Source organism: Cervus elaphus, chromosome 33 (genome assembly GCF_910594005.1).
Source record: "Cervus elaphus chromosome 33, mCerEla1.1, whole genome shotgun sequence".
Taxonomy (NCBI): Eukaryota; Metazoa; Chordata; class Mammalia; order Artiodactyla; family Cervidae; genus Cervus; species Cervus elaphus.
Genome location: NC_057847.1, coordinates 32,076,717 through 32,089,312, shown reverse-complemented (window position 1 = coordinate 32,089,312; position 12,596 = coordinate 32,076,717).

Genomic DNA, 12,596 nt, shown 5'->3' with positions numbered 1-12,596 from the left:
AGCCACTGCATGTGACTTCAGTTCAGTTCAGTTGCTCAGTCGTGTCCGACTCTTTGAGACCTCATGGACTGCAGCACGCCAGGCTTCCCTGTCCATCACTAACTCCAGGAGCTTACTCAGACTCATATCCATTGAGTGTGACACCATCCAACCATCTCATCCTCTGTCATCCCCTTCTCCTCCTGCCTTCAGTCTTTCCCAGCCATCGGGGTCTTTTCCAACAAGTCAATTCTTCATATCAGGTGGCCAAAGTATTGGAGTTTCAGCTTCAGCATCAGTCCTTCCAACGAATATTCAGGACTGATTTCCTTTAGGATGGACTGGTTGGATCTCCTTGCAGTCCAAGGGACTCTCAAGAATCTTCTCCAATACCACAGTTCAAAAGCATCAATTCTTTGACACTTAGCTTTCTTTATAGTTCAACTCTCACATCCATACACGACTGCTGGAAAAACCATAGCTTTGATTAGACAGACCTCTGTTGGCAAAGGTCCTTTGTCGTCAAGAATATGAAAAGGCATGTTGACGTAAAATGTACATATATGAAATAGGCCTTATCCTGTATTTTTCTACATAAGCACAAACCATTGCCTTCCTATCAAGTATGAAACCAAAATGTAATGTTGAAAACTCATTCTTTTTAGAAATTATAACAATTCTCTCTTAGCATGTTCTCAACAGGTTCCTAAGACATTATTTATTCACCCAGGTTGCCATATAAAGTACCACATACTAGTTGGCTTAGACAACAGAAATTTACTTTCTCACAGTTCTGAAGGCTGGATGTGCAAGATCAAGGTGTCTGCAGGATTGGTTTCTCCTAAGGCCTCTCTCCTTGACTTGCAGACAGCTGCCCTCTCAGTGCGTCCTCACATGGCCTCTTCTCTATGCAGGTGTACTGCTGATGTCTCTTCCTCTTCCTGTAAAGATATTAGGCCTATTGGATTAGGGCCCCATTCCAGTAACTTCATTTAACCTTAATTACCTCTAATACAAACCCTACCTCCATATATAGTCACATTGGGAATACGGCTTCAACATATACATTTTGTGGGAATATATTTACCCAGTTTAATGGAGTACTGTGGAAATCTGCAAAGAAAACAGTTAACTGTGGTATTACAATAGCAAAATTATTGTTTAAATTGAATTATTCCACTTTTTATCTACTCTTGGAATATTTATTATTTATTTATTGGCTTCCTGTTGGCTCAGTGGTAAAAATCTGCCTGGCAATACAGGAGACACAGGAGATGCAAGTTTAATCCCTAAATTGAGATGATCCACTAGAGATGGAATGACAACCCACTCCAGTATTCTTGCCAAAGAGATCCCATGGACAGAGGAACCTGGTGAGCTGGGGTCATAAAGAGTTGGACATGACTGAGCCACTGAGCATGCACACATTATTCATTTGGCTGCACTGGGTCTTAGTGGTGGCATGTGGGATCTTCCATCTTTGTTGCATCATGCAGCATCTTTAGTTGTGGCATCTGGGATTCTAGTTGTTGCACATATAACCTTTAATTACGTCTTGTGAGATAATATATGCTAAGATTACACAAAAGTTTCCATAGAGAAAAAATAATTTATAAATGATGATAGCAATATCTTGAGATTTAGTTCCTTAATGTCAGTTGCACTTTTACAAAAGTGGTTTGCTTTATAAAATTTCTACCTTGGGATTCTTCTCATTTAATTTTGGTATCCCAGTCCACATAACTGTCAGTTATGTTAAAACTTGGGATTAAAATTAGCTAATGTAGATATCAGGGAAGACAATAGAAAAATATGAATTGTTCTTTTGTTTAACCTTCATTCAACAACAACATATTGTTTTAAAACCTTCTTTATCAGAAATAATTATGACTGCCTCACCTTCCTTGGGTAACATGTAAGATTTTTTAAAAATTCAGATATATTTGGGGAGAGAACAAGATGGCAGAGGAGTAGGTGGACGTGGAGTACATCTCTCTCCATGGATAAATCAGGAAGACACCTTCAGCCACAGAAATGCATGCCGAACACCAGCTGGGAGTGGACAGGAGTACCTGATCAGTGGAAAAGAATATATAGAACCACCCAAAACTCAGTAGGAGAAAGGAACTAAGGGGGAAAATAGGAGCGTTAGTAGGACTGGACCTGCCCTCGGCCAGTGGAGGAACTGAAACAGAGATCCAATCCCCACATTGGGGCAACTGTCTGAGTCAGAGGAGAAACATTTAAGGCCAAGAGTGAAACAGCTGATCTGTGGCAGCCTAAATGAAATGAGAATCTGACAGTCCTTGCCACAGCCATACATACCCCAGACAGGGACACAGGTCCGCTGGAAGGCGCAGCAGCTGGGAGCTGGAGTTTAGGGATTGTGGAGCAATCCCAGTGCGAGTGCTGCTGTTGACTGCTGAGAGACAGATCAGTGGGATGTGAGGGAGGAGATTGTGGTGGGAAATACCTGTGGAGCAAAGTCTGGCAGCCATAGAAGCAAAGTAATACTGCTGAATCATGCATAGGGGGTGAGGCCATCACCATAGCCTCTCTCTCCCCACACGCCGGCATCGGCAGCTGAACAGTAGAGAGGCTGGCCCATCAAACGCCTGACGAACTGATCTACAGAGTAGGACCCCAGCCGGGGGGGCCCCTCTATGTTCCTGACATGCAGAACAACAGAGAAGGACCCCAGGCAAGGGAGCCCTCTAAGTTCCAGGACGGACAGAGCTATGGAGAAAGACTGGCCAAAGGGACCTTCTGATCGCCAGCTACAAGAGGCTGGAAAACAGACTCTGATAGGGCCATAACTCCTGTGGCTGGGGCAGTCTGTGTCCCTGCACACTTGGCACTGCCAGGGTCCCCACAAGCCAAGAAGCTGCTCCACCTTCACGCTCAACTCTCACTGGGGCAGAGCTGCCACAGACAAAAAAGGTCTTGCATCTATGCGCACAGGGTCACGTCGGTCGTGTCCAACTCTTTGTGACCCTGTAGACTGTGGCCTGCCAGGCTTCTCTGTCAGGGAGGGGGTTCTCCAGGCAAGAAAACTGTAGTGTATTGGCCAATACTGGTTCCCATACCCTTCTAAAGCACTATATTTCCTGCTTCCCTAGCCACAAACCCCCCTGAGTACTTGATGCTTCCAGAAGCCCTGTGGCCCAAGCAGCTGCACCACCTCCAGAACTGGCCCTCACAGGGGCAAACCCAAATCCTCCAGGGCAGCCTCAGGAGCAAACCCCAGTGGACGAACCACATGCAGAGGTGGAAATAAAACCACGGTTGAAACCCAGGGGCAGTGTGGCTAAGGAAGAAGACCCAAAACCTTCCCACCAGCTGTACAAACTACAGATTAAATCCACACGATCAACTAGGCAGACTCTGTGTCTATGGAATATGTAAAAGGACATTGAGAGCTCCCACAAAAGAAAACACACTAGTTCTGACAGCTGTGGACACTGGAGGCGAGAACGCAGAGGAGTAGGACCAGATTAGAGTCTGAGCTGCCCCCACAACAGGTCCAGAGATGGGCACAGTGTTGGAGGGCATCCTAAGGAGGTGAGGTGGACTGTGACTCTCACCAAGATAAAGGACTCTGAAGCAGCAACTCAAGAAAAACTCTTTTTCTTATGTTGGCTTGTTCTGTAGATTCTTATGGATTTTTTCACACCCCCCCCCCACCATTGTAGTAGTTGATTTTATTGGTACTATGAAATCTAATTAAGCTTTTGAACTTTTTTTCCCCTCAGTCACATTTGTTATTGTTGTTATAAACCTCTGCCTCTACATTGAACATCTGCAGTTCTGTAGAGTTTTCCTTTTTTTTTTTTTAATTGTTCTTTTCTCTTTTTCTAATTTTGATTTTTAATTTTTTAACCTATTATTATTATTTTCTCTACATTTATTCATTTGTTTGCTTTTCCTACTGTTGTTTTACCCTTGCAGTTAATCTTTAATGTATATAAATCTTCTTCATCTACCTCTCTTTAACTTTGCATATCTATTCTTTCTTTTCTTTCCTCTCAACATATTTGTTAGTTTTATTTTCATTGCTTTATTCCCCAATTGGCACCTTGCTTTAGTTTTGTTTTCCAGTTTGTGCTTTAGTTAGTTTTGTTCCAGTAGATATAATTTTTGGTCTCCTTTGTTTGCCAGGTCAATCTTTTGTATTATTTCTGTTGGACTGTTTTGATTTTGCTTATGGGTGTATAGGTATATGTGTATGTTCAGTCACACTTTTTACTGTTGTTATAAACTTCTGCCTCTACATTGGGCTTTGGCAGTTCTGTGAAGTTTTCCTTTTTTTCCCCTTTTTTCTTTCTTCTGTTTTTTTTTTTTTTTTTCTTCTTTTCTCCTTTTTATAATTTTAATTTTTTAAAACCTATTATATTTTTTCTACATTTATTCCTTTGCTTCCCTTTCCTACTGTTCTTTTCCCCTTGTAGTTAAACTTTAATGTATATAAATCTTCTTCATCTACCTTTATTTAACTTTGCATATCATTCTTTCCTTCTTTGCTTTCTTTATTTTCCTCTCAACGTATTTGTTGGGTTTGTTTTCATTGCTTTATTCCCCACTTGGCACCTTGATTTAGCTTTGTTTTCTAGTTTGTGCTTTAGTTAGTTTTGTTCTTAACTGGTAAATATAATTTCTGATTTCCTCTATTCACCAGGCCAATCTACTGTACTTTATTTTTGTTAGACTGTTTTGACTTTGCTCATGGATGTATATGTATATGTGTATATTCCATTATTTTAATTATTATTTGCTGATTTTGTAACTGCAATTTGTCTGGAGTTCATCTTTGGTTTCTCATTTTTGGATATTTGTTTTAATCTCACCTAATGCCATAAAAAAAACTACTTGTGGAATCTTTGTTCCTGACCAGAGATCAAGCCCTGAGCCTTTGGAGTGGAAGCACTGACTCCAAGGCCCTAGACTACCAGAGAACTAACCCTAGGGAGTATCAAATATTGAGAACACAAACAAAGGAACCCATTTTAATACAAGACTCAGCATCATCCAACGACCAGTAGTACTCTATGCAGGACCCCTCATCTAAACAACAAACCAAAAATACAAACCCAATCATCAGTAAACAGGTATACCGCCTCACTCAGTCTTTCCATCAGAGGAAAAACAGACAAACAAACAAAAACTCAGCACAAATCTCACCCTATACAAAGCTTACACAAACCACTGAGCCAAACTTAGGAGGGCAGAAACCAAAAGGAAGAAGGAATTCAACCTTGAAGCCTGGGAAAAGGAAACCTCAAACACAATAAGTTAAAAAAAAAATAATGAAAAGGAAGAGAAATACTACACAAATGAAGGAGCAAGCTAGAAACACAGAAGTCCAAATAAATGAAGAGGAACTAGGCAAACCACCTGAAAAAGAATTCAGAATAATGATAGTAAAGATGATCAAAAGCCTGAAAACAAAACGGAGAAAATGCAGGAATCAATTAACAAAGACCTAGAAGAATTAAAGAAGAAAACACACCAAGACAAACAACACAATCACTGAAATTAAAAATACTCTAGATAGAATCAATAGCAGAATATCTGAATGAGAAGAACGAATCAGTGAGCTGAAAGATAAAATGGTGGGAATAACTTCTGAAGAGCAGAATCAAGTAAAAGGAAGGAAAAGAACTGAGGATAGTCTCAGAGACCTCTGGGACAATGTCAATGCACCAACATTCGAATTATAGGGATCCCAGAAGGAGAGAAGACAGGGTATGAGAAAATTTTTGAAGAGATTATAGTTGAAAATTTTGTCAACCTGGAAAAGGAAATAGTCGGTCAAGTCCAAGAGGCACAGAGTCCCATACAGGATAAACCCAAGGAGAAACACGCCAAGACACATACTAATTAAACTAACAAAGACTAAACACAAAGAAAAAATATTAAAAGCAGCAAGGGAGAAGCAACAAGTAACATACAAGGGAAACCCCATACGCTTAACAGCTGATCTTTCAGCAGAAACTCTGCTGGCCAGAAGGGATTGGCAGAATATATTTGAAGTACTGAAAAGGAAAAATCTAAACCAAGATTACTGTACCCAGCAAGGATCTCATCCAAAATTGATGGAGAAATAAAAACATTTTCAGACAAGGAAAAGTTGAATTCAGAGCCTTCAAACCAGCTTTACAAAAAATGTTAAAGGGACTTATATAGTCAACAATACAAGAGAAAAAAAAAAGATCTACAAAATCAACCCCAAACAATTAAGAAAATGGCAATAGAAATATATATATATATCAATAATTGCTTTAAATGTAAATGGATTAAATGCACCAACCAAAAGACACAGACTGGCTGAATAGATACAGAAACCAGACTCATATATATGCTGTCTACAAGAAGCCCACTTCAGACCTAAACACACATATAGACTAACAGTGAGAGGATGGAAAAATATATTCCATGCAAATGGAAAGCAAAAGAGAGTTGGAGTAGCAACCCTCATATCAGACAAAATAGACCTTAAAATAAAGATTACAAGAGATAAGGAAGGAGACTACATAATGATCAAGGGATCAATCCAGGCGGATGATATAACAAATATAAATATCTATGCACCCAACATAGCAGCACCTCAATACATAAGACAAACACAACAGACATAAAAGGAGAAATTGACAGCAACACAATAATAGTAGGAGACTTTAACACCCCACTCACACCAATGGATGATCATCAAAACAGAAAATTAGTAAGGAAACATGTCTTTAATGATATATTAAATGAGACGGATCTCACTGATATCTTCAGGACATGCCATGCAAATGCAGAAGAATACGTCTTCTTCTCAAGTGCACATGTAACATTCTCCAGGAATGACCACATCTTGGGTCACAAATCAAACCTCAGTAAAATCTCCGACAACAATGCTATGAGACTAGATAACAATTACAAGAAGAAAACTGTAAGAAACACAAATCCATGGAGATTAAACAACACATTTCTAAATACCCAACAGGTTACTGAAGAAATCAAAAGGAAAATCAAAAAATTTCAAGAAACAAATGACAATGAAAACATGACAACTCAAAACCTATGGGATGCAGCTAAAGCAGTTCTAAGAAGGAAGTTTATAGCAATATAATCCTAGCTCAAGAAACAAGAAAAACATCAAATAAACAACCTAACTTTACACCTAAAATGACTGGAAAAAGAACAAAAAAAAAAAATCCAAAATTAGTAGAAGAAAAGAAGTCATAAAGATCTGAGCAGAAATAAATAAAAAAGAAATGAAAGAATAGTAAAGATTAATAAAAACTAAAAGCTGGTTCTTTGAGAAGACAAACAAAATTGACAAACCTTTAGCCAGACTTATCAAGAAAAAAAGAGAGAAGAATCAAATTATTGAAACTGTGATCAAAAATTTCCCAAAAAACAAAAGCCCAGGACCAGATGGTTTCACAGGAGAATTCTATCAAACATTTAGAGAAGAGAAGAGCTAATTCCTAACCTTCTAAAACTCTTCCAAAAAAATTGCAGAGGAAGAAACACTCCCAAACTCATTCTACGGGGCCACCATACCCCTGATACCAAAACCAGACAAAGACAACACAAAAAAAGAAAACTACAGGCCAATATCACTGATGAATATAGATGCAAAAATCCTTAACAAAATTTCAGCAAACAGAATTCAGCAACACATCAAAAAGCTCGTATACCATGATCAAGTTGGGTTTATTCCTGGAATGCAAGGATTCTTAAATATATGCAAATCAATCAATGTGGCACACCGCATTAACAAACTGAAAGATAAAAATCATATGATAAACTCAATAGATGCAGAAAAAAACTTTTGACAAAATTCAGCACCCCTTTGTGATTAAAACTCTTCAAAAAAAAAAATGGTCATAGAAGGAACCTACCTCAACATAGTAAAGGCCATATATGATAAGCCTCAACAAACATTATCCTCAAAGGTAAAAACTGAAAACATTCCCCCTAAGATCAGGAACAAAACAAGGGTGTCCACTTTCAACACTGTTATTCAACATAGTTTTGTAAGTCCTAGCTACAGCAATCAGAGAAGAAAAAGAAATAAAAGGAATCCAGATAGAAAAAGAAGTAAAGCTCTCACTGTTTGCAGATGACATGATACTGTGCATAGAAAATCCTAAAGGTAGTATCAGAAAATTACGTGAGCTCTAGTAAATCAGTGAACTTAGCAAATTTGCAGGATACAAAATCAATACACAGAAATCACTTGCATTCCTATATACTAACAATGAAAAATCAGAAAAAGAAATTACAGAATCAATCCCATTCACCATTGCAACAAAAAGAATTAAATATTTAGGAATAAATGTACATAAGGACACAAAAGAACTGTACACTTATACAATTATAAATGTAAAATTATAAGACACTAATGAAAGAAATCAAAGACAACATAAACAGATGGAGAGATATTCCATGTTTCGGGTAGGAAGAATCAATATTGTGAAAATGACTATACTACCAAACGCAATCTACAGATTCAATGCTGCTGCTGCTAAGTCACTTCAGTCGTGTCTGACTCTGTGCGACCCCATATATGGCAGCCCACCAGGCTCCCCCGTCCCTGGGATTCTCCAGGCAATAATACTGGAGTGGGTTGCCATGTCCTTCTCCAATGCATGCATGAATGCTAAGTCTCTTCAGTCGTGTCTGACTCTGTGCAACCCCATGGACAGCAGCCCACCAGGCTCCTCTGTCCACAGAATTCTCCAGGCAAGAACACTGGAGTGGGTTGCCATTTCCTTCTCCAGATTCAATGCAATCCCCATAAAATACCAATGGCATTTTTCACAGAACTGGAACAAAAAAATTCACAATTCATATGGAAATGCAAAATTCCCTGAAAAGCCAAAGCAGTCTTGAGAAAGAAGAATGGAGCTGGAGGAATCAACCTTCCTGACTTCAGATTATATTACAAACTACAGTCATCAAGATAGTATGGTCCTGGCACAAAAAGAAATATAGACCAATGGAACAACATAGAAAGCCCAGAAATAAACCCATGCACCTAGGGGTACCTTATTTTTGACAAAGGTGGCAAGAATATAAAATGGGGCAAAGACAACCTCTTCAATAAATGGAGTTGGGAAAACTGGACAGCTACATGTAAAAGAATGAAATTAGAACACTTCCTAACACCATACACAAAGATAAACTCAGAATGGTTTAAAGACCTAAATGTAAGACTAGAAACTATAAAACTCTTAGAGGAAAACTTAGGCAGAACATTTGATGACATAAATCAAAGCAAGATCCTCTATGACCCACCTCCTAGAGTAATGGAAATAAAAACAAAAGTAAAAAAAATGGGACCTGATTAAACTTAAAAGCTTTTTCACAGCAAAGGAAACTATAAGCAAGGGAAAAGAAAACCCTCAGAATGGGAGAAAATAATAGCAACTGAAACAACTGACAAAGGATTAATTTCCAAAGTATACAAGCAGCTCATACAACTCAATGCCAGAAAAACAAACAATGCAATCAAAAAGTGGGGAAAAGACCTAAACAGACTTTTTTCCATAGAAGACGTACAGATGGCTAGCAAACACATGGAAAGATGCTCAACACTGCTCATTATTCAGTTTAGTTCAGTTCAGTCTCTCAGTCATGTCCAACTCTTTGTAACCCCATGAATCACAGCACACCAGGCCTCCCTGTCCATCACCAACTCCCGGAGTTTACTCATTATTAGAGAAAAGCAGGTCAAAACTACCATGAGATATCACCTCACACCGGTCAGAATGGCCATCATGAAAAAGTCTAGAAACAATAAATGCTGGAGAGGGTGAGGAGAAAAGGGAATGCTCTGGCACTGTTGGTGGGAATGTAAATTGATACAGCCTCTACGAAAGACGATATGGAGATTCCTTTAAAAACTAGGAATAAAACCACCATATGACCCAGCAATCCCACTCCTAGGCATGCACCCTGAGGAAACCAAAATTGGAAAAGACACATGTATCCCATTGTTCATTGTAGCACTATTAACAATAGCTAGAACATGGAAGCAACCTCAGTGTCCATCGATAGATGAAAGGATAAAGAAGTTGTGGTACATATACATGGGGGAATATCACTCAGCCATAAAAAGGAATGCATTTGAGTCAGTTTTGATGAAGTGGATGAACCTAGAACCTATTATACAGAGTGAAGTGAGTCAGAAAGAGAAAGATAATTATCATATTCTAATGCACATATATGAAATCTAGAAGAATGGTACTGAAGAACTTATTTACAGGGCAGAAATGGAGAAACAGACACAGAGAATACACTTATGAACATGGAGAGACAGGAGGAGAGGGTGAGATGTATGTAAAGAGTAACCATTACCATATGTAAAATAGACAGCCAACAGAAATTTGTTGTATGTCTCAGGAAACCCTAGAGGGGGTGGGATGGGGTGGGAGATGGGAGGAAGTTTCAAAAGTGGGGGTGGGGGGGTGGGGGGGATATATGTATACCTGTGGCTGATTCATGTTGAGGTTTGACATAAAACAACAAAATTCTGTAAAGCAATTATCCTTCAATAAAAAAGAAAAGACACACATGCCAAAAAAAAATTTTTTTAATTCAGATATATTTAAGAAGTCCAAGTATTGCTTTATTTAGTAATGAGTATTGGTTCACTCTAATTATGACAAAATCAGCTAAATAAATAGCAAGCTTTAGGACCTAAAGTACAGATAAACACACAAATCCAAATTCAACAAATTTTTTTGTTTTTGCAACAGGGTATTAGTTTGCTAGGGCTGCCATTACTAATTACCACAGAATGGAGTTGTTTAAATAACAGAAATCTCACAGTTCTGGAGGCTGAAGTCCAAGATAAAGTTGGAAACAATTTTTTGTCTGAGGCCTCTCTATTTAGCTTTAAATGGTTATCTTCTCTCTGTCATGGTCTTTGTTTTGTATAGATCTCTGTCCAGATTTCTTCCTCTTTTAATGACACGATTTATACAGGATTAGGGTCCATCTTAATAACCTATTTTACATTAATTACCACTTCAAAGATCCAACATCCAAATATAGTCACTTTTCCAGATAATGAGTGTGAGGACTTCAACATATTGTTTTAGAGGTACACAACTCAGCCCATAACATCAATAATTATATTTTACCTTGATTTTTTAAAATATGTCTATGAATATTATGAATTCCCAGTAATTTTTTCATTCCATTTTCCCTGAAAATTCCCAATAATTTTTTCTAATTTATATCACAGAATTACGTCACATATATATTTAAGCTATCAGTTCAGTTAAGTTCAGTCACTCAGTCGTGTCCCAACTCTTTGAAACACCATGGACTATAGCACAGCATGCCTCCCTGTCCACCACCAACTCCTGGAGTTTACCCAAACTCATGTCCATTGGGTCGGTGATGCCATCCAACCATCTCATCCTCTGTCATCCCCTTCTCCTCCTGCCTTCAATCCTTCCCAGCATCAGGGTATTTTCAAATGAGTCAGCTCTTCCCATCAGGTGACCAAAGTGTTGCAGTTTCAGCCTCATCATCAGTCCTTCCAATGAACACCCAGGACTGATCTCCTTTAGGATGGACTGGTTGGATCTTGCAGTCCAAGGGACTCTCAAGAGTCTTCTCCAACACCACAGTTCAAAAGTATCAATTCTTCAGTGTTCAGCTTTCTTTACAATCCAATTCTCATATCCATACATGACTACTGGAAAAACCATAGCCTTGACTAGACTGACCTTTGTTGGCAAAGTAATGTCTCTGCTTTTTAATATGCTGTCTAGGTTGGTCATAACTTTCCTTCCAAGGAGTAAGCGTCTTTTAATTTCATGGCTGCAGTCACCATCTGCAGTGATTGTGGAGCCCAAAAAAATAAAGTCAGCCACTGTTTACAATGTTTCCCCATCTATTTGGCATGAAGAAATGGGACCAGATGCCATGATCTTAGTTCTCTGAATGCTGAGCTTTAAGCCAACTTTTTCACTCTCCTCTTTCACTTTCATCAAGAGGCTATTTAGTTCTTCTTCACTTTCTGCCATAAGGGTGCTGTCATCTGCATATCTGAGATTAATGATATTTCTCCCGGCAATCTTGATTCCAGCTTGTGCTTCACCCAGTCCAGCGTTTCTCATGATATATTCTGCATATAAGTTAAATAAGCAGGGTGACAATATACAGCCTTGACCTACTCCTTTTCCTATTTGAAACTAGTCTGTTGTTCATGTCCAGTTCTAACTGTTGCTTCCTGACCTGCATACAGATTTCTTAAGAGGCAGATCAGGTTGTCTGGTATTTCCATCTCTTTCAGAGTTTTCCACAGTTTATTGTGAGCCACAAAGTCAAAGGCTTTGGCATAGTCAATAAAGCAGAAATAGATGTTTTTCTAGAACTCTCTTGCTTTTTCGATGATCCAGCAGATGTTGGCAATTTGATCTCTGGTTCCTCTGCCTTTTCTAAAATCAGTTTGACCATCTGGAAGTTCATGGTTCACCTATTGCTGAATCCTGGCTTGGAGAATTTTGAGCATTAATTTGCTACCGTGTGAGATGAGTGCAATTGTGCAGTAGTTTGAGCATTCTTTGGCATTGCCTTTCTTTGAAATTGGAATGATAATTGACCTT